We start from the raw sequence: 22152 nt of genomic DNA on the forward strand, positions 1-22152 counted from the left end.
ATGTAGAGATGAGAAGTTTGAAACAGGTGGTAGCTAAGTCTGAAGACCGCAAAAGGATGTTTTATTGAAAACCCTGATTTCTGTTGTTTCAGTAGGAGGGGAAGAATTAAACATTAAGGTTGAAGCAGAGAAATTGTGTTTGAATTTCTCAAATATTTTCATTCAACTTTACTCTTTTGCAGTCTACTTTCCATACCCCATCATGCCATTCAACATACATATGCATACTTTCACCTTAGTAGTTTCTTCTCATCATCGAATTTTTTTCCCCTGAATTTTACATTGCCCATTCTGTGAATTCCCTGTAGAGTGTAGTCACTGCAGTCCTCTTCCAGTTGCCAGTGTTATCTGGCTAGCTTTAATAGGCCTGCCAAATTTAGGAATAAGCTACAATACTGGTAATAATGTTCATCTAACTTGGTAGAAGATATAATTTTAAAACTTTTTGTACTTGGTATGGTTCAAATGCTTATCATTGAAAGTTTTTAGTAAATTAATCAGCAAATACATTATTTTAAAAAATATCATGAAATGAAAGTATTACAAAATAAAATGATAGCTGTTTTTAAAACAGCTATGATGACTCAATTTTAGTTTGTTATTAGATAGCATAATCATTTTCTTCTGACAATGTTATTAAATCATGTGTATATAATGAAAGCATTGGGAAACTGTAGTATTTATTATATATTCTCTGTATCCTGTATCTCTTAGGTATGTTTATAGTTAGATCCAGTCCTTTAATAAAAAAATTCATGAGTAGTAATAAGCCAACTTTTATTATAAAGATAATGTATTTCTCTATTTCTTCTGAGATATAAATTAAAATGAATGTCATCAATTTTTTCTGAATATATTCATTGAAACTCTAAAATATGTCTGAAGATACAGCGAGATGTCTTTACTACTACCAAGATGGTAACATTTTAAAACTATCTGTCTTATAATTTTAGTTACACTTACATTTTTTTCTGTTGATAGAATTTATCCTTCAACATGCTGCAGGAGAGTCAGACAAATAGCACTGATTTTTGTGTTCAGGAAAGAATCAACTTCATTAGTATTACCACTGAGAAGTACTAGAATAAATGTACAGGAGTAATCCACAGCTGAGCCTTTTTTGTACTATATAAAGCAACATTATTTCACAAATACAGGGCCACAACCTAAATATTACATCTTGATGTACATAATAGTTATGTGTAGGAAAATTACCTTTATGCAACTCAAATTTAGATAGATGGAAAAAAGTTGATTCTCTTATATATCATTAGCTAGAATTTTTCGTTAAAATTCATTTTATAAATGTTAAATTCAATGCAGTAGAAGCAATTTGGCGCAATTTAGCATCCTTACTTCTTGACTAAAATTTTTCTTGAGGACTTTCCTCTCATCCTCTGTAATAATGATTATTATACATGACCTGTAGCATACTGCTATCTTATTTCTGTAGCAAATGCTTTATTTCCCAAGCTTTATCTTCAGTCTTCGAGGAGTTGTAGCTTTTATTCTTACAGAAGTCTATCAGTCCTGTTTTTAAAAGGACTATCGATGCTCACATTCTTATTCATCTGTGGTAAGATTCATCATGAAAACTGAGAATTTCTCAAGGATTATGGAAACAGCATATATTAAAAGATCATCGTATCATCAAAATTGATTTTGATCATGACTCAGCAGGGGTATATAATATGGCCTCTTTCATACAATATGGCCTCTTTCATATAGGAAGACAAGGTTATTGCCACATTCTTGGGATTTTGAGATTTTATAGCAGTTATCTTCTCTGAAAGCCTCACAGTTACTTTTGCTTTGAAGAGCTGGGTAGGTAGAGCTACATATGCAGTGTTTTGCCCTGCACAGATAACATTGGGCATTTTTCTTAGATAACATGTATAAAGGAGTTTAATTTTAGCTTTGTCTCAGATTTTAAGGAGTATCTTAATTTTTTTTTAAACTTGAGACACCTTTACTCTGTTCTTATTGTCTGTTCTTGCTAAATAAGGTAAGTAGAGGCAGGCCATAAAACATACCCATCCAGACTTGTTAATAGTATGTGGTCCTGCTTGCTTGGTTAATATCATAATGCCTGCTCACTCTGAGCAAATGCGAAGAGTAGAGAGAACACTGTTTGTGCTTATTCTTCCTAATATTTGAGTCCAGAGGAAGGGAGAGAATAGTCAGAGTATTCATAGCATCGGTTTTTACTGTTCACTTCTTTTTTTATTTTCTTCTCTGTCCAACTTTGAGACCCTAGAGGTCTCAGCCTTTTCATGCCACATAATGTGGCACATCACCTGTGGCTCCCTAGCTTTCCTCAGGAATGCTCTATGTTGCTAAACTATTTTCACACCTCCTCCCATCAAAAATTCTCAATATTAGAAAAGCAGCTTGGTTAAACTGAACAGTTTTGGATGTTACAGTGTTTCTACAAGCAGACTTACGCTATTCAGTTTCTTAGAAAAAGGACACCTGTTTTAGCTACTTACTGAGCATTATAATCAAATTACTAAAATTGTATCCAAAACATTGGATTTCTAAGAGCTCCTATCTGTTTTACTTACTTTTAGTTGTTAGGATAGAGTGATAGGATATAGAGCCCTAGGATTTTTTCTTTTCCTGTTCTGTTAAACATTCCAGCTAACTCTGGATTGCTAATTTTGGCTGTGTAAAAATACTATTTTCACTTATGAGAATGACTTGCCATTTATGCATTAATGTTATGTAGCATAATTGTTTGAGTATTTTTGTTTTGCCTGAGTAATATTGGTTGCCTATTAATGATTATGTAGTTAGTGTCTTTTAATTTCTTAAAGTATAATAATTAACTCCCACATATTCCACATTAATATGGTTGAAAAAGAATTTATTAATTACTGAATGATTAATGACTCATTGGTACTCCATAAGATCCAGGAGCCTTTCTGATTCATCAAAGGGAGATTAAAACTTCTAGTACAACATAAAATTGTATGTAATATTTACTTATATTTTTTATTTTTTAAAATTGATAACGCATCTTTAAAATTTTTAACCCTTTTGTAGTCCTACACCTTTATGAAAATGTGATGACAGTTATAGAGCCTGTCCTAGAAAAATTCACATGCATGCTTAAACACTTAAATATACAATATCAAAGTTCATTCCCTGCTGCCTCTGAGCCTCAGATTGCAAAATCTTGATCTGTGGTATGTTAATACTCACTTATTTGACTATTCAGTTAATATCAAAACTACAACATACATTTTGGCTTAATGTATGGCATTTAATAAAACAAAATAAATAAATACACAGTTTTGCTTTTCAGTTTACTAATTTATTCAACAATTATTGAGAACTTTCTATGTGCCAGGTGTTATATTTTATAGACATGAGACATTCAAAGATTTATGTAATTGTTTCCACCCTCAAGAAATTAAAGTCTATAGTTAAGCAGATAACCATTATAATACAGTGATTATAATTATTCATGATTTCACTTTGGTTTTAGTCTTTCCCCAATTTGTAAAACTCTACTTGTCCATTTTATTGTTGACTATGTAAGGCAAAATCTTCGTTGTAAAATGTACCATGCTTTTTGAATGTGTGTTTTAAAGTTGAATGATGGATTTACCTTTTACATAAGATGTAGGTTGTGGGCAGGCACAGAGTTTTACATTTCCCAAGGGTTAAAAAATGATAATATCTAGTTGAGTGAGGTAAGAATCTTCAAGTGCTTGGCTGTCTTGCTTTCAGGAATGGAGGGCATCCAGGGCACAGCTAGTCATCACTTATCTCTTTAAGGATTTGGAAAGGTGAGCTAAGCCTCTCTTCAGCACTGTTTTCCAGCTATTCTGTCCGTGCCAATAGGAAGTAGGTTTCCACTTAGAGAAAGAAGGTGAAGAAAGATCTTTCTTCCCCTGTCACTGAACCTTTGTGTGGCTTGCTTTCTTATATTCAAGAATGACTTCTTTGATGAAACTTGAGGCTTCTGTTTGGCTTCCTGTCCATATCCTAAGAATCTGTCTCTCATGATCTTTTCCTCTAAAAATTATTAGCCTGTTTATTTAGGATGTTACCCTTATTTTTCATGAGTTTTTTAATTTGAATTATTTTCATGAATCATAAAATCAGTACTGTTTTCCCATTTTTTCTTGAAACTCGTGTTATATTCTTTTATTCATTAAATTAAAAAATGTGTTTGCTAGCCTTGTGTAGCACTGTACTGTACTTAGTTGTTTTCTATAGACTCATAGGTTGTTGTCCATAGATAAAATAACTCTCAGAGAGTTTACAAGTGAGGGAGACCCAAATGTAATCAGCTAGCTAATAGAAGGCACAGTCTTATGCTGTGACTAAAGGAATAAGCAAAGTGCTTTCCGAGTGGGAATAGAGAGATTAATGCTAACAGGGGAAAAGCTTCTAAGAGATGTAGCATTTTAGCTGAACTTTAAAGGGTAAATTGGATTTTGATAGATGAGGAAGAAGAGGCCAACATTCCAGAGTTTGAAAATAGCAACAAAAGTTGTCAGGTTTATAATGAAAATGTGAACTAGTGCTGAAGCAGTTGACTTAAATATAATTTTAAGCAATAGAATGTCAGCAATATATTGATGCATAATTTTATGCTCTTGTAGCAGTCTTTTTTAGGGATCGTTATTAAGGACCTATGATACTTTTGTGGTGTACATTTTGTTTATATTCTTGAAGAATTTTTTTTAATTCTATATTTTATGGTTTCCATATGTGGTAAAACTGGCTTGTTCAGATTGTATTGGTTATATATGCAATCAGCTTTATTTATATGCTATAGCTGTCATGTTGTTGGCAATTGGTCTTTGAAAGATTATGTGTTCAGAATTATTACAAATATATCTCAAGTGGCTATCAGTGGAATGCTTTGTTACATTACTTCTCAGGTCAAATGGATTCTGGTAATATTCAGGTTCACAAAAATTACTTTCAAGTTACAAATCACTTTGATTTCCATCTGCATTGTTAGGATTTTCTTCTACTTCAGTGTATTAATTTCCCTCCCAACTTTACGTATCATCAATTAAGAAAATCAAAATATATTCTCTTCCTTATTTTTCAGTTTGCTTGTTTGTCCTTTTGCAGTGGTTTCTGGCAGCTTCTTATATATAAATGATAATCTCTTTTTTGTCATTATGTTACAGATGCTTTTCGCAGCATTTTGGTTTTGTGCTGGTAGTTTTTGAAATTTAAATCTTTAAAATGCTTGTGGAGTCATAATTTGTTTGTTTGGAAAGGCTTACCTATTAGAAGATCTGAAAAATATTACCCTATATTTCCTTAAAATTATTATTATATATTTTTTAAAACTGCATGTATTGCCTGGAATTTTGTTTTTTATGTAGTGTGCAGTGAATCTCACTTTTTGTTGGTAACTGCCTTGTTTCAGAATCATTTATTAAATAATGTCATGTTTAAATCATGTATAATTTCTATACCTCTATGTAAGGATCCGTGGAGCAACACCTAACAGAGAGCCTGAGGTGAATTTTCTTCTCCCAATATGTGACCTGCAATAGGTCTCCTCAAAAACAAGGAGGACTATTTAGATGTTGCCCAATTTTTTATCATTAGGCAGAGTATTTGCTACAATCTCTACATGAATATTTGAGGATGTTTGGGTTGGTAGGATTCTTTACCCTCAATTCTGATTTACTGTGTAATAATATAGTTTGCTTGTTAATCTCAGTCTTTTTGTTTCTTCATTCATAATTTTAATATACTTTTAAGCCTTACAGGAATATATTGGGTGCATTTGCCATATACATACTGGTATCAGGATTTAAAAATATTTGAAATCAGATTAGGATTTATGTGAAACTCTACCATAAGTTGTGATTTTTTTTTTCCTACAGGTAGAATAAATGGTGTCACGTTCTTAAAGGGTGTGTGTGTGTGTGTGTGTGTGTGTGTGTGTGTGTAATATATCCCTAGTGCATTTTGTAAGATAAATGTTAAATGTACGTATTATTAATAATTTATCAATACTTAACAGAATGAATATAAAATTCATAAAATAACATTTAATTCACTAGAGGAACTAGTCACTTGTCCTAGTGCTTGGATTTTAATGAAGAAGTATAATGAGTTTTAGCTATAAAGGAATATGTTAGAAGTTAGAGTAGTTCGCCTCTCATTTGAACTTTTATTATTATCACTTTAAATTATTCTCCTTATATTATTTATACATTAATCATAGTATTTTTATTTCTACAAGTGTCAGTTTTCATTTGGAAGTATAATATGCTGTATATTTGAGATACTTACATAGCTTTTAAATTTTCCTTTAAATGAAGCTGAAGTGTAGTAGACTTAAATAAAATGACGTTATACTAAGTTCATGTTTATAAATTTATTGTGAAATTGTTTGAAAGCTCGAATGCATATAAATGCTAAGCATTGCTATATCTAGTCCAGTATATTGAAGTTCTGCTGAATATGTTATTAATTGTCCTATTTCCACAATAGATTTGATCCTTGAATAATTGAACCTGTTGCTACTTTTAAACCATATAAGGCTCTAAAGTCATGAAGAAGACTCTCTCTTTCCACTGAGAGACTAATTTCACTCCCATCTCCAGCTAGTGAAATTTTTTAATATAAAATTAAGAATAAAAAGTGTTTAGAGGTATTGTTTTTAACATCTTTATTGGGGTATAATTGCTTTACAATGGTGTGTTAGTTTCTGCTTTATAACAAAGTGAATCAGTTATACATATACATATATTCCCATATCTCTTCCCTCTTGCGTCTCCCTCCCTCCCACCCTCCCTATCCCACCCCTCCAGGCGGTCACAAAGCACCAAGCCGATATCCCTGTGCCATGCGGCTGCTTTCCACTAGCTATCTACCTTACGTTTGTTAGTGTATATATGTCCATGACACTCTCTCGCCCTGTCACAGCTCGCCCTTCCCCCTCCCCATATCCTCAAGTCCATTCTCCAGTAGGTCTGTGTCTTTATTCCTGTCTTACCCCTAGGTTCTTCATGACATTTTTTTTTTCTTAAATTCCATATATATGTGTTAGCATACTGTATTTGTCTTTTTCTTTCTGACTTACTTCACTCTGTATGACAGACTCTACGTCTATCCACCTCATTACAAATAGCTCAATTTCGTTTCTTTTTATGGCTGAGTAATATTCCATTGTATATATGTGCGACATCTTCTTTATCCATTCATCCGATGATGGGCACTTAGGTTGTTTCCATCTCTGGGCTATTGTAAATAGAGCTGCAATGAACATTTTGGTACATGACTCTTTTTGAATTTTGGTTTTCTCAGGGTCTATGCCCAGTAGTGGGATTGCTGGGTCATATGGTAGTTCTATTTGTAGTTTTTTAAGGAACCTCCATACTGTTCTCCATAGTGGCTGAACCAATTCACATTCCCACCAGCAGTGCAAGAGTGTTCCCTTTTCTCCACACCCTCTCCAGCATTTATTGTTTCTAGATTTTTTGATGATGGCCATTCTGACTGGTGTGAGATGATATCTCATTGTAGGTTTGATTTGCATTTCTCTAATGATTAATGATGTTGAGCATTCTTTCATGTGTTTGTTGGCAGTCTGTATATCTTCTTTGGAGAAATGTCTATTTAGGTCTTCTGCCCATTTTTGGATTGGGTTGTTTGTTTTTTTTGTTATTGAGCTGCTTGTAAATTTTGGAGATTAATCCTTTGTCAGTTGCTTTATTGGCAAATATTTTCTCCCATTCTGAGGGGTGTCTTTTGGTCTTGTTTATGGTTTCCTTTGCTGTGCAAAAGCTTTGAAGTTTCATTAGGTCCTATTTGTTTATTTTTGTTTTTATTTCCATTCCTCTAGGAGGTGGGTCAGAAAGGATCTTGCTGTGATTTATGTCATAGAGTGTTCTGCCTATGTTTTCCTCTAAGAGTTTGATAGTTTCTGGCCTTACATTTAGGTCTTTAATCCATTTTGAGCTTATTTTTGTGTATGGTGTTAGGGAGTGATCTAATCTCATACTTTTACATGTAGCTGTCCAGTTTTCCCAGCACCACTTATTAAAGAGGCTGTCCTTTCTCCACTGTACATTCCTGCCACCTTTATCAAAGATAAGGTGTCCATATGTGCGTGGGTTTATCTCTGGGCTTTCTATGCTGTTCCACTGATGTGTCTTTCTGTTTTTGTGCCAGTACCATACTGTCTTGATTACTGTAGCTTTGTAGTATAGTCTGAAGTCAGGGAGCCTGATTCCTCCAGCTCCGTTTTTCGTTCTCAAGATTGCTTTGGCTATTCGGGGTCTTTTGTGTTTCCATACAAATTGTAACATTTTTTGTTCTATTTCTGTGAAAAATGCCAGTGGTAGTTTGATAGGGATTGCATTGAATCTATAGATTGCTTTGGGTAGTAGAGTCATTTTCAAAATGTTGATTCTTCCAATCCAAGAACATGGTATATCTCTCCATCTATTTGTATCATCTTTAATTTCTTTCATCAGTGTCTTATAATTTTCTGCATACAGGTCTTTTGTCTCCTTAGGTAGGTTTATTCCTAGATATTTTATTCTTTTTGTTGCAGTGGTAAATGGGAGTGTTTTCTTGATTTCACTTTCAGATTTTTCATCATTAGTATATAGGAATGCCAGAGATTTCTGTGCATTAATTTTGTATCCTGCTACTTTACCAAATTCATTGATTAGCTCTAGTAGTTTTCTGGTAGCATCTTTAGTATCCTCTATGTATAGTATCATGTCATCTGCAAACAGTGACAGCTCTACTTCTTCTTTTCTGATTTGGATTCCTTTTATTTCCTTTTCTTCTCTGATTGCTGTGGCTAAAACTTCCAAAACTATGTTGAATAAGAGTGGTGAGAGTGGGCAACCTTGTCTTTTTCCTGATCTTAGTGGAAATGCTTTCAGTTTTTCACCATTGAGGACGATGTTGGGACTAATTTCACTCTCATCTCCAGCTAGTGAAATTTTTTAATATAAAATTAAGAATAAAAAGAGTTTAGAAGTATTATAATACCTCTGTTTGTGAACCACAGAGGTTGACCCTTTTGTTCTGTAAAATTTGTATTGCCTGCATTCTTCAGGGGCATGGCCATCTAAATAATAATATTGCAGCTCTTATTTTCTAAATTCTATGATGTCTTTCATATGAATATCGTTTATGCTTTACAAGTTACCCTAAGTGTGGTGTTGCATCGCCTCTATTTTATAGATGTGGAAACTTGGAAGTGGCACTGGTCATGCTTTCTCCTGTTCCAAAAGGCTTTTAAACAAATCACATATTTTGCCAGTTACCAGCTCGCAGTATCATACACTGTTCAGGAATGCCACTTCTTTGTGGGCATTCCTGGCTGTTGCTCATCAATATGAAGCTTGAAGGCCAATTTTATGAGTCTTAGAATCAGCAAAACAAATGTCAGGTGGCTTAGTTGGGGAGTATTCCTAGGATAATAATCTAATTGGTAGCTGTACTAGTAACTCCCTCTTTGAAATTTGAGGAGAGTTTGGTTGTGATTAAGAATAGGTTAGAGTAGTTTTAGTAGTACGTAAGAGCTGAAAGAAAAATATGAACAAGGAAGATAAATAATATCTATAAATTACATGGCACTTAAACTGTAATACATGCATTTAGTGCCTTAAAGCAGCTGTTTAACCAGATACTGATAGTCCCTTTTTTTAAAAACAGCTTTACTGAGATTTAATTCACATCTAATTTACTCATTTAAAGGATACAGTTCAGTAGCTTTAGTATATTCATGGGGTTGTGCATCTACCACCACAGTGAATTGTAGAACATTTTCATGTCCTCCGGAAGAAACTCTGCATCTCTTAGCTCCCAAATTCCCCGTATTCCTCCCAGCCCTCGGCAACAATTAATCTACTTTCTGTCTATAGATTGCTTATTCTAGACTATTCATATTAATGGAATCATAATATCTGATAGCTTGTGACTTGTTTCTTTCACTTAGCATGCTCTCAAGGTTCATCCATGTTGTGGTATGTATCAGTACTTCATTTCTCTTTGTTACTGAAAAGTATCCCATTGCATGGATGGACCACATTTTATTTATCCATTCATCACTTGATGGACATTTAGGTTCTTTCTGTTTTTTGGTGTTACAAATAATGCCACTATGTACATTCATATATATGTTTTTGTGTGGACATATGTTTTCATTTCTCTTAGGTATATACCTAAGAGTGGAATTGACAGTCTTTTTGAGTATTTTTTTTCTTGTGGGCCGTTTTTCTTATCAGAAATAATTGTTGAGTTGCTTTGAATATCATGATCTTTTATCTTCTATACTAAGTTCATCTTGAAATTTCTTAAATTGGTCATGTAAATATTACTGCATTTGATGCTGGGCTGTTTACATACTAGTACCATTACTTTGAAAAATTGAGTTCTTGCAAGACTAAGTATTAAATAAAGACATTGTAGTATAGTTTCTTTTCCTATTTCAGAGTATTATGCTATTAGTCCTTTATTTCCAGTATCCTTTTTGTATGTCCACCATTAATCTAGTTTAAGAGTTGGATTTTTTCTTAAGGCACTGGATAGTGTACATTTTAGGCTTTTGCAGGACAGGTAGTCTCTGTCACAACTACTCAGTTATGCCTTGTAGCGTGAAAACAGCCATAGACAATGTGTAAATGAACGTGTAGCAATAAAACTTGATTTTACAGAAGTCAGCTGGCCCACAGGCCATAGTTTGCTGACCTCTGATCTCATTCATGGTTATGGTTTTTGTCAGATTTTAAGAAGGATTCAGACGGTACAGCACATGTGTTTATATTTGCTCCCAAGTTACAATTAAAATGATGATTTAAAAAGATATAATTTTTAATGTCAAACCAAATGGATGAGGAGATCATAGTTAACAAAAGATATCAGCAAGACTTCATATGCTGACATTTGTATGATTGATGCTAACTGATTCAACCACGAAGAGTGAATTTCGTTTTTATGGCCATGAGCAAACAACACCATACAAAAAGATCTCCATTCTGTTTGCAGTCAGTCCTCACTGCCATCCCCAGTCCTAGGCAACCGTTAACTTGCTTTCTATCTGAGTACCTTTCTGGACACTTCATATAGATAGGCTCACTTTGCTTCTGGTTTCTTTCACTTAGCTTCTGGTTTCTTTCACTTAGCATGTATCAATAGTTTATTCCTTTTCATTGATGAATATCAATATACTTTTATAGTTATTTTAAAAATTAATCTTACTGTTTTGTCTCCCTTATTTTAAACACAAACTCTGTGAAGATAAAGACCATTGATAGTCTTAGTTGAAATTCTTACACCTAGGTGTACCATCTAGGACCTATGGTTGCTCAATGCATAGAGTAAAACATAAGAGGAAAACTCCCCCAGGTGTAATTTCAGAATAAAACTTATGAACTCATAAATATATCTACCTACCTACCTATCTATCTCATCTGTGTGTGCATGTATATATATCTATATATTAGAACTTATATCTCTATCATAATATTTATGCTTCTCTTTCCTGCCTCCCATGATCTTTTTCAATATTATAAAAACATGAGTGGAAATTATGTTAACCTCACACCAGCATAATAAAGAGAGTGCTGTTATGTGTGCATTGTATAGCAAGTATCCTTGTAAACAAGTAAGATTGTAGCATATAGTATTGCCTTAGTTCAGTGATTTGCCTTCATGGCTTTTACTTTAGTATTTCAATAATAAACTTTTATACAAATGGAAAACTGCTGATGAAGTACTGATTGGTTTAAAAACAACAACACTCCACAACATAAGCTTAAGAGAAATTTTTAGTTGTTTTACCATAGACAACTTACTCTGCTTCTCTTGCTTAATTTGTTTATCTGAAAATGGAGATGATGATGGTCATGGTCTCTCATGGAATTTGCTGTAACAATTGAAGTAACATATGTAGTTGTACCTGTAATATGGTAACAGCCAGTTGCAGTAGCTATTAATAGATAATGTGAATTCTTTGTAAGGTAAATATTATTTTAATTTTCAAATCTTGAATTGCATATGTAGAAAACATAGTTAGAAAATCAATGGCAGATTGCCTCAGTGCAGAACACTTGTTGAAATAATATATAATAGAATAGATTTCAATTTACTTTCAATAAATAAATGCCAAATTACCTCAAAAAAATAAATAAATACAAACAACAGCGCCCAAGTAGGTAAAAAGGTGGTGAAGCAACTTTCATGGAGGAATTTTTTGATGGATTATATAATTTATTTTTTTGTGGATTATATAAATATATAAGCATGCATGCATGCATGCTTCTTTGATTAAAGACCTTACTTAGGTGAACTACCAGCTTTCCCTTATAATAAAACTCCAAGGCAATTTACACTTAATCATACTGAGGAAATTAGGTGAATTGCTGAATATCGCAGAATGTAGGGCTTAATTTATCATTTGTTACCTTTTCTAGATTTACATCAAGTTAAATGAAGTATTACCTAAGTGTTAAAGTAGTTAAAATACTTTGTCAACAGTTTAAACATGAAGTCTTACTGAAGCTTTAAAGTCAATTCTTTTTTTTTTTTTTTTTTTTTTTTGCGTTATGCGGGCCTCTCACTGTCGTGGCCTCTCCCATTGCGGAGCACAGGCTCCGGACGCGCAGGCTCAGTGGCCGTGGCTCACGGGCCCAGCCGCTCCGCGGCATGTGGGATCCTCCCGGACCGGGGCACGAACCCGTGTCCCCTGCATCGGCAGGCGGACTCTCAACCACTGCGCCACCAGGGAAGCCCTAAAGTCAATTCTTTATCAAAGTTTAAATATGTATTTTTAGATAAACTAAGAAAGAATACTGATTTATTAAATGTCTCTCTACTCTCCCTACCTTCCCTGCTGATACAGGCTATCAAGAAAGTAGACTTAAATTACCTCTTAGCTTTGTAACTTTATTATTAGAATATTAATTTGTAAGTTGACTCTAACTTAACAAGATGATTTTTCTTTCATTTGGGAATGAGTAAAAAATGAGGCACGGGGAAAATAAATATTTTTATCATTTTATGTAGTCATTATTGAAGGATTATTTACTTACTTGCTGAAACACTTTACGTCTTTGGAGAAGTTAAATAAAACTTATTCTAGCAGTTTGCCTTGTTAGTATTTGTTAAAATGAGTAGCTTGGTTTCCAGTTATGTCATGAATCTAATGGTAATATGTGAAAGAACCTGAAAGCTATTTAATATTTCATTTATATTACTTCTTTATTGTCCTTGAGAGCAAATTATTGGACAGATTTTTTAAAATGCCACTTGTTTCTTGAATCTGAATTTTTGTTTCCTTCTTTTACAACTATATACATATCTAAACCCCAAAATATGTATATAAAATATGTATATAAAATTTTATTTTGAAACTCCTCATTATTTTATAGATAACCTTGGGAGACTCTGAGAATTTCCTCATGTTTAGTTATGCTATTCTAGAGAGCTTGCCTTGTAGCAGGTAGATGCTATTTTGAAGAATACTGCTACAGTAAGTCTGTCTGGGCCTGCAGCTCAGTAATTGAACTGATTGTGTGTGTGGGCATGCCTGTAAAGAAAATACTTAAGGTTAGATTTAATATACTAAGAAGTAAACTTCAAGTGAGGTTATTTTAAATTCTGTTTTTTCAATCCTTGATGTTAAGAAAGTCATTTTTTACTTGATAGTTCTCTAACTATATACACATCTGTGTATCTGTACATATATTTACATATAAGCATTTTTTAGCAACTCAGAAATATCCATAGATAATGTGTTAGCACTAAAAGTCTTTGCTAAGAGTAGTGAAATATTTCAAGAATGCTGTTTTAATTGTTTGTAATTTGGTATGGGGAGAACAAAATGAGTAGGAAAAATAATTCCAGATTATAACAGTAGTCCAAAATTAAGCTGTGGAAATAGAGCAGTAAAACAAATCTGAGAAATAATGTACATACAGGGGGATTTTATAATTTTTCAGTTTATCTTTTCAGTGTGCAGTGTTTGTGAGTGCAATTTATGTACCCTTTCCCTTAGTCACTGCACCAGATGTTTATAAAATACACTGCTGTAATTACTTGAATAAGGCAAAACATTTTAATTTATTGATGTGGAGTCCTAAGCTTTGTTGTGAATACTTTTGAAATGCTTTTTGGAAGAGTTAACATAACACAGAATTACAATGGGTAGGGATATATTAATGTTACCCCACCTTCCCATCTCCCCTTCCCTGAATGAAAACACACAAAAAATTCTCTTTGGTTAAAAAATGAAAAGAATTAAGAAAAAAAGTAGGAGTTTGAAATAGAGAAACCAGTGAAAAGTAGCTTATGCATTGGAGTATTTCTTATAATTATTTTATACTTTTAATTCTTTAGTTTTAGGGATTTGAAATATTTTGCTTTATTTGGAAAACAGTATCAGGACTTCATAGGATTTGTGTATATGCTTGGATGTTATTACTAGTTGAAAAACAGTGAGTTTGATTTTTAGAGTGGAATGATAAACTGAATACATATTCTCTGCTTTGCAGAAATGTCATGATAAGAAAGCTCGTATTTTATGCTAAATATTTGAAAGATTTATTGTCATTTATATGTATTATATAAGTTAGATTTAAGCAAAAGATTAATGGGAACATGTAACAGCAATAGAATAAGAACTTAGAAATACAAATGAATTTCTATCAACACTAGAAATAGTTTTGATCATTTAATCATAAACAGAATGTATACACCCCAATCTCTACCACCACCTTAGCAGCTATCCATCAGTTTTTAGCTGAATCATCAGGCTTCTGATTTCCAGTATACGTGATACTTTTGAAAAACTGGTATCATCACACACAATTACCTTATATAACTGAAAAGAAGATTCATGTAGAGTTATAGATAGGAGAACACTCCAAGCTGAGAAAAGAACAAAGATCAAAACTAGGGTTTATTGATTTATTTATTATCCTTCATAGTACTGTCAATTGGTTTGGTATCAGGAAGCATCAAAATGGGATTTTACTCTTATGATTATTTTTTTCTCTCTCTCGTAAGTAATAACAAAGAGGGAGATAAGAAGGCAAGAAAGAGAAAGTCTAGAACAGTGGATTGCCAGGAGATAGGGTAGATAATGGGGAGACAGGAACTGCTGAAGAGAATGTCCCAAGACAACAGTGAACTGTAGTCCTGAAGAGCTGTCTGCGTCTTCATCAAGTGAGGCTGTAAGTTCTCTAGTTTTCTCAGTAATACTTCATTTAAAATAACTTGGGGATCTAATCTACATAAGCTTTTAGCAAAGCATTTTCAGTGGGAGAAATACCAATTCTGTGAAACATTCCATGAAAAAGTGGGAAATTTTGCATACTGTATCTGGCTCTTGAGATTCACGGTGCATTATTAACACGTTATCACCTCTGAAAAGATTTAATAAAGGAATCTGTTTAACTTTACTTTAACATAATTTTACTTGGAATTACTTGAACATGGAACCCTTTTTAATGTACTCTGATTCTTGTTTGCTGAAACTATTGTCTATAGAATCAAGCTTAGAGATTATCGACCTATATTAAAGTTGATAGAGCTTCACTTTCAAGCAATTCATTATCCATATTTTTTTTAACCTTTATTTATTGTGAACAGGGAAGGGGTAGGACCAATTCTTACTTCTTTGCAATTTTGATTATGGTAGAATTGCAAGGGACTGTCTCTGTAGTGATCTACATAAAATGTAGTACTTTATGAATTTTCACTTTCAGAAAGTATAATATTGTTGATGTCCTAAATCAGTGCTTCTTAAGCTTTTTATATTCCTAAAAATTATCAGGATCTCAAGGAGCTTATATTTTTATGGATCACAGTTATAGATATTTAAACATACTGGAAATTGAAAAACTAACATATTTAATGACATTTAATAATTCATTTAAACCAAAAATAGTCTATTGTAAAACATAAGTAACTAATGAAAAATATATTTTCCAAAACTATGGAGTGTGGTATCGTTTCACATTTTTGATGATATTTTTATCTTTAAAAAATAATAAAAGTAGCAGGATTCTCTTATCCCTTCAGTCTGTTACAACATGTTATTTCAGTTGAGATACATAAAAATTTCTGGCTTCACACAGCTATGTAGTTGGAAAAGGGAAGAGGACTTTTATAAAAGTCTTCAGGTAATTTTGGATATTCTTTGATAACCTTCTTAAAGGTTGGTTACAATGAGGAATCTGAAACCATAGCAGTGAACTTTCATATTCTATTGAATTAAAATCTATTGATCCATCTTGCAGTTTGAATGGATCTTTAAATCATCCATGATTTGTAGTGCATAGGTCATTTGAAAAAAAAAATTTCCTGAGGTATGCAGATCTTCTATATGTTGACCCATTTCATTGTACAGTATCATACAATACCAAAATATAACAGTTATTTCTGTCACCAGTCAATTTTATCAGAAAAGTCTTTGACGCAAGAGGGAGGAGATCTGGGGATGTATGTATACGTATAGCTGATTCACTTTGTTATACAGCAGAAACTAACACACCATTGTAAAGCAACTATACTCCAATAAAGATGTTAAAAATAAAATTAAATTAAATTTTAAAAAGTCTTTGAATATTGAGAAACCATCAATATCATGGTAGAAGATGGAACTTTTCCAATATTGTAATTTTAGCCTAAAAACTTTGGTTTTATCATTGGCAAAAAAATGCCAGTTTTCTTTGAACTGAAAGATTAATTCCATTCATTTTTGTAAAAACATCTGACAAATACCAGAGTTTGAATAACTAAAATTTTTCTGTCAGTCATCCTTTTAAATAAAAATGCTGTACCATGAAAAGAATGTGGCTAGTGTAACTCATAAACAATCACACAAGTGTTTTTCCTTAAGATGACCATCATACTTTGGTAAGCAGTTGAAATATTTTGCTTCCCATTTCACCACGTAAAATATTAAAAAGACATGTACTCGAGGATCAAATATAAGAAATTTTTAATGCTTCATCAAGAATGGCCTTATTCTTTAGTAAAACTGTTGTGGTTTTTGTTTTAATGTTAGTGTGTGTTGGTGAAGGATACAGTGACCACTACTACAGTTTGAGGCCACTGCCTTGATTCTTGCCAAGACACCAGCAGTTTTACTCACCATTGCTTCTATACCATCAGTCCGAAGGTCACCACAATTGAAAAGGCAAATAACATCTTAATATTACTATGAAAATAGGTTTGAGTTTATGGACCCCATAAACATATCTTGGAGCCCCCCAGTGGTTCGCAGACCAAACTTTGAGAACTGTTACCCTACAGGAACTTGAACATTTCTTCAAGCTGACACAGTGAGCTTCTTTATCCTAATTTTTTTTTTTTTTTTTTGGCGGAACATGGGCCTCTCACTGTTGTGGCCTCTCCCATTGCGGAGCACAGGCTCCAGATGCACAGGCTCAGCGGCCATGGCTCACGGGCCCAGCCGCTCTGCGGCATGTGGGATCTTCCCGGACCGGGGCACGAACCCGTGTCCCCTGCATCAGCAGGCGGACTCTCAACCACTGCGCCAACAGGGAAGCCCTATCCTAATTTTTAAGTGAGGTATTAGATCTTCTTGGCCCTTGATTACCATTTTGATCCATTAAAATTGTTCTATATTATCTTCAACATTGTAATTTTTGAATAAGTGGTTAGTGCTATATTCCACCTTATAGCTTTTTCAGAAACTCTTTGTGTTCCAAATGAAACTTCTCTTGAGGACCAGATGCTCTTGTTAACTACAAGATATTTCTCTGTGGAAGGTTGATAGCACCATATCTAAAAACAACTCATTGAGATTCCAGTGGAAATTAAAATTGGAATTCCTTTGCAATCCCTTACATCTATACTTTTGATTTTATGTTCTGACTGTGATCCGTTTGGCACTGTATCTTGGCAAAGTATCTTCATGTACTTCGTTAAGACAGATTCTAAGATCATGTCTGTGCTCATTAGAAAAAAAGGTTATGATTAATTATCAGTAATAGAAATGCTGCTGTTGCTACTGCTGCTGCTACTACCACCACTGGCCACCTCTTATACATAGCATTTAACCATGTTCTAGGTGCTATTTTAAATACTTTACATGTAATTACTTATTTAATTTTAACAATCATATGAGGTGAATAGTATTATTTTCCCCATTTTTTAGGTAAGGAATTTGAGGCATAAAGAGGCTAAATGATTTTCATTTCTGCAGTAGGCTTCAGAGAGGGAGAATTTTTGCAAGTACTGTATATTTGCTGTAGGTGATGACATGCATTAATTTAGTAAAGATGGTTGATCAGCTACTATGTGTTATAGATGCTGTGAACTGTGACGACGTAATACTAAATCTGGAAGCCTATTTCTGTGTTTTCTGATTAAAGAGTGTCTACTTTCCTTCTGGCATTCTTCAGAAATCTTCTATGTACAATCACTGTTCTGAAAATTATTTACTATGTACACATATATCTTTGTTACACAATAAATATATGTAATTTATTTCATGACACATTGGGTGTTTTCCTACAGCTAAGTTATTATTTAAATTAGAAACTTTCTTAAGCAACTTCTTATCTAATTTGACAACGAACAAATGTTCTACACTCCATCTGTAAAACGCTGTTACTGATGCTTTTGTCATCCTAAGCTTTCACAACTAGGAACTGGTGACTGGGAGTTGCCTAGCCCTGATGCTCTGGCTCATTTCTGCTCCCACTAGTGGAACTGTATTCTCAAAAGAATTGCATTCTTACAATTTGGTTCCCAAATCTCTTTGTACTCCGTTTACTTGTTATTCTAATTAAGTAATTTCATTAAATCTGATATAACCAAATGAATATGAATGTGAAAAGATTTTTTTTGGAAAACTTAAGTTGAATGCTTTGTAAAGATAATAAACCAGTGGTGGGATGGATTTGGCTATGGGCCATAGTTTGCCAACTCCTGATTTATCGTACTGTGCTCTCTCCTTTGTCCTCTTACACTCACAATTCAGTTAACTCCTCTTTAAGTAGCCTTAAACATACATCTTCTTTTATTGCTTTTGTCTTTCCACTAGGATTTAACTCTTGTTCAGCTACCTCAGGAGATACTCTTTTTTGTCTCCTTTTCTTCTTTTATTCTTTCAGTTTATGAGTCAAAAAATAATTATTACAAAGAATGTACAAATGCATATAAGCCTCATAAGAATGAATTATTGTAGAATCTTTCTGTGATGTTCGTGGGGTTTCTGTGATGCCTCTGGAGTAAATTATAGGTGAAGTTTCATTATAATTATATGTTATTCTTCAGTAATGAACTCTCCTTTAGTATGTTTCAAGATAAATGCATGAAATAGTAAATAATATAGAGTTAAGATACAGTATAATTTTACCTACTTAGGAAAACTCTCAACCCTCCATCACAGTTTTAAGCATAATATTTTACTTTCTTTGGGATTGTTGTTGATGTTTAAAAACGCGTGCAACATGCAGACAGTGTGGTGTTCTGGTTAAATGAAGAAACAGGAGTCAGATATGCTGAGTTATATGTGACCTATAAGACATTCACACTTGGATACCTTGCCTAGACTTTTTAAGAAACTAAGTTCTCTCCTTTGTAAACTGTTACATACAACTGTCTTAAGAATTCAGGGAGATAATGCATATAACTTGCTTAGCACACTACCTGTCATATAGTAAGCCCGCAGTAATTGCTGACTGCTAAATAATGTAATTTCCCCCTAGTTATAGGCCTGGGAATAAGATATCTTGCTAACATAAGGACTGTATTTTGTTTTCTGTCTGAGAAGTAAAGTGGATTATTCCATTTCTGTAAATTAATTTAGAATATTGACATTTTGCACATTATTAATTATTATTTGATAACCCCAAACTGTATTTAGGACTGTAAATACCTTTTACCAAAATATATTCTTTAACATAAACATAATTTCAGACTCTGATTAAACTTCATTCATGGTATGAAATTTAATTTAAGGTCTCATGTGTTTCATTAGATTAGTGATCTCTTTGCCCTTGTGTTTAGTCTGTCGTGATATTATATGAAACTTAAAACCTTCAGAGCATTTGTATTTTATTCAAAGTACCTTCATCATTATCCATAGTATCTAACGTGCTGCTACCTGTCTTTGCATTCAGCTTCTGATCCATCTAATTTTCTTCTCTGTGACTATTGGCAAAAAAATTTCAGTTCTGAATTCTTAACTGAATTCTTAAGGCTGAAGAAGAAACTTCAAAGATAGTTTTCAAACCTGGTTTATATCTTCTTGAAAGGTGTTATAACACATTGAGCAGTGCAGTGCAATAGGGATGATTAATTTCACTCTTGCATCATTCCTCTAGGCAAGTTTCTCATTTTCCCATTTTAAAAATTAATTTAGTCTTTTTTAAGCATAGATAGGAATAATGACAAAATAGTTTATAGGATAATGAAATAGCAAAATATTTTGAGATAAAGGAAATAGATGACTAAGATTCTGTAATGTATCTTAGATTTATAAAAGGGTACAGTAGAGCCGTATGATCATTACAAGAAGAATGTGTCTTATTCTATTAAAAAATAAGTAAAATTTATCTTTAATCTTTGGAAGACTTCTAAGAAAGAAAAATGTCCTGAAGTAACACTCCTTACAAATAGTTAAAACTACTGAAAATGGAAACTCCAAAACTAAAATTGGGTCCAGTAGATCCTGTATATCAAGAGACGAAGATGTAATATCTTTTTACTCTTTTTGAAGATGCTTATTAAGGTTTTGTTTTTAAAGTTTTTTATGTTCTCTGAATTACTGTCCCCTCCTCACAGAATCAGGTTTCTCTTTCTCCTCTTGCCCTCCATTCCTCTCCCCTCTCCTTTCCTCTCTCCCCACTTCCCCCATTCCTTCCCCCTTTCTCTCCACTCCTCTCTTCTCCTCCACCCCCTCCCCTCCCCAGTGTCCTGCCTTCTTTCTTTCCTTCCTTCCTTCCTTCGTTCCTTCCTTCCTTCCCTCCTTCCTTCCTTCTATCCGTTATTGTTCTGTGTCTGGTAATGGCTTACTGTTTACAAATTTACAAATGTAGCTATGGTTTATTTTAGGTTGTAGACATTTGTTTGCTTTGTATATAATGAGTTTGGTTTTTCAACTTGATCTCTTTTTGAATTGGAAATCTGACAGAGACAAATAGTACTTACATAGGGCACATTGATTGAAAGTGTCAGTCTAAGGTGGGTGGGAAGAGAGCCTTCTGACTGTAGACCCCCTAATGTGATAATGCAGTTGGATTTATTCTGGGTGCTAACACCCTCATTAGAAGCCTTACCACTTCCTGGTCTATCAGTGAAACTTCCTTGGAAAGCAGCCTGTGTTGCAGGAAGGGGTTGGTGTTAAACAGTGAGATACCCTACCTGCCTACCTGAAGTTATTTTCAAGTGGAGTGAGGGTTAGGATGGGTGCTCATTGAAACAGTTGTCCTATGTGTAAACTTTTCATGAGCCCTGATTTTGGCTCTATTTTTCACTGTCACCCTTAATCCCAACGGCTGCCATCTTTGCTGTAGCTACTTTAGAGTATCTTCCGGATGCATCCTCCTCTGTCCGTTTGATCCCTTAACCATTTACTTTCCCAACTTCCTGAAATATGTTTATATCGTCTCCCCCTCTCCTTCACTCCCTTCTCCTCTCCCTTCACTGTTCTGGGTTTATCCTTTTCTATGTCTATACTGTCTTGAGTATATTACTGAGAAGGAAGGAAGGAAGACATACTCTCAGGGTGCAATTTTCTGAAACTACAGTTTTTGCTGCCACCAGTGATTGAAGTTACTTGTTTTCATAGCAACCCAACTATCATTAAATTTGCTGGGGGTTTTTTGCCAGCTTAAATTATATAAAATTGCTCTCGTTCTAATGTGTAACCTTTTATAGATAACCAGCAAATCATCATTTTCCCTTTTGAGTTGTTCTCATATAGTTTTCTGTGAGTTGTTTGTTCATTTGACTTTCATATTTACTGTAAAATCTGGGTTTTATAACCAGTTTTCATAGTATCTTTATGCAGTATATTGACTCTTCATCACATTTGCTGCAAATATCTTCTAGTTTTTTGTTTTCGCTCTAAATTTAATTGTTTATTTTAGAAATTATATTATTTGAATATGTTTATCTGCTTCATGGTTTCTAAACTTTGAGGTAATAAAGTTATTACAC

General features: G+C 33.6%; 1 protein-coding gene across 4 annotated transcripts in view; it reads left to right on the forward strand.

Moving 5' to 3' along the window:
* Positions 1 to 22152, forward strand: part of POT1 (protection of telomeres 1) — a 78289-nt gene that overhangs the window by 21986 nt on the left and 34151 nt on the right. The gene's annotated exons all lie outside the window — the stretch shown is intronic.

The sequence above is a fragment of the Delphinapterus leucas genome, chromosome 9 (assembly GCF_059928025.1).
Source record: "Delphinapterus leucas isolate spDelLeu-1000000601 "Yukka" chromosome 9, BTC_Dleu_Yukka2, whole genome shotgun sequence".
Taxonomy (NCBI): Eukaryota; Metazoa; Chordata; class Mammalia; order Artiodactyla; family Monodontidae; genus Delphinapterus; species Delphinapterus leucas.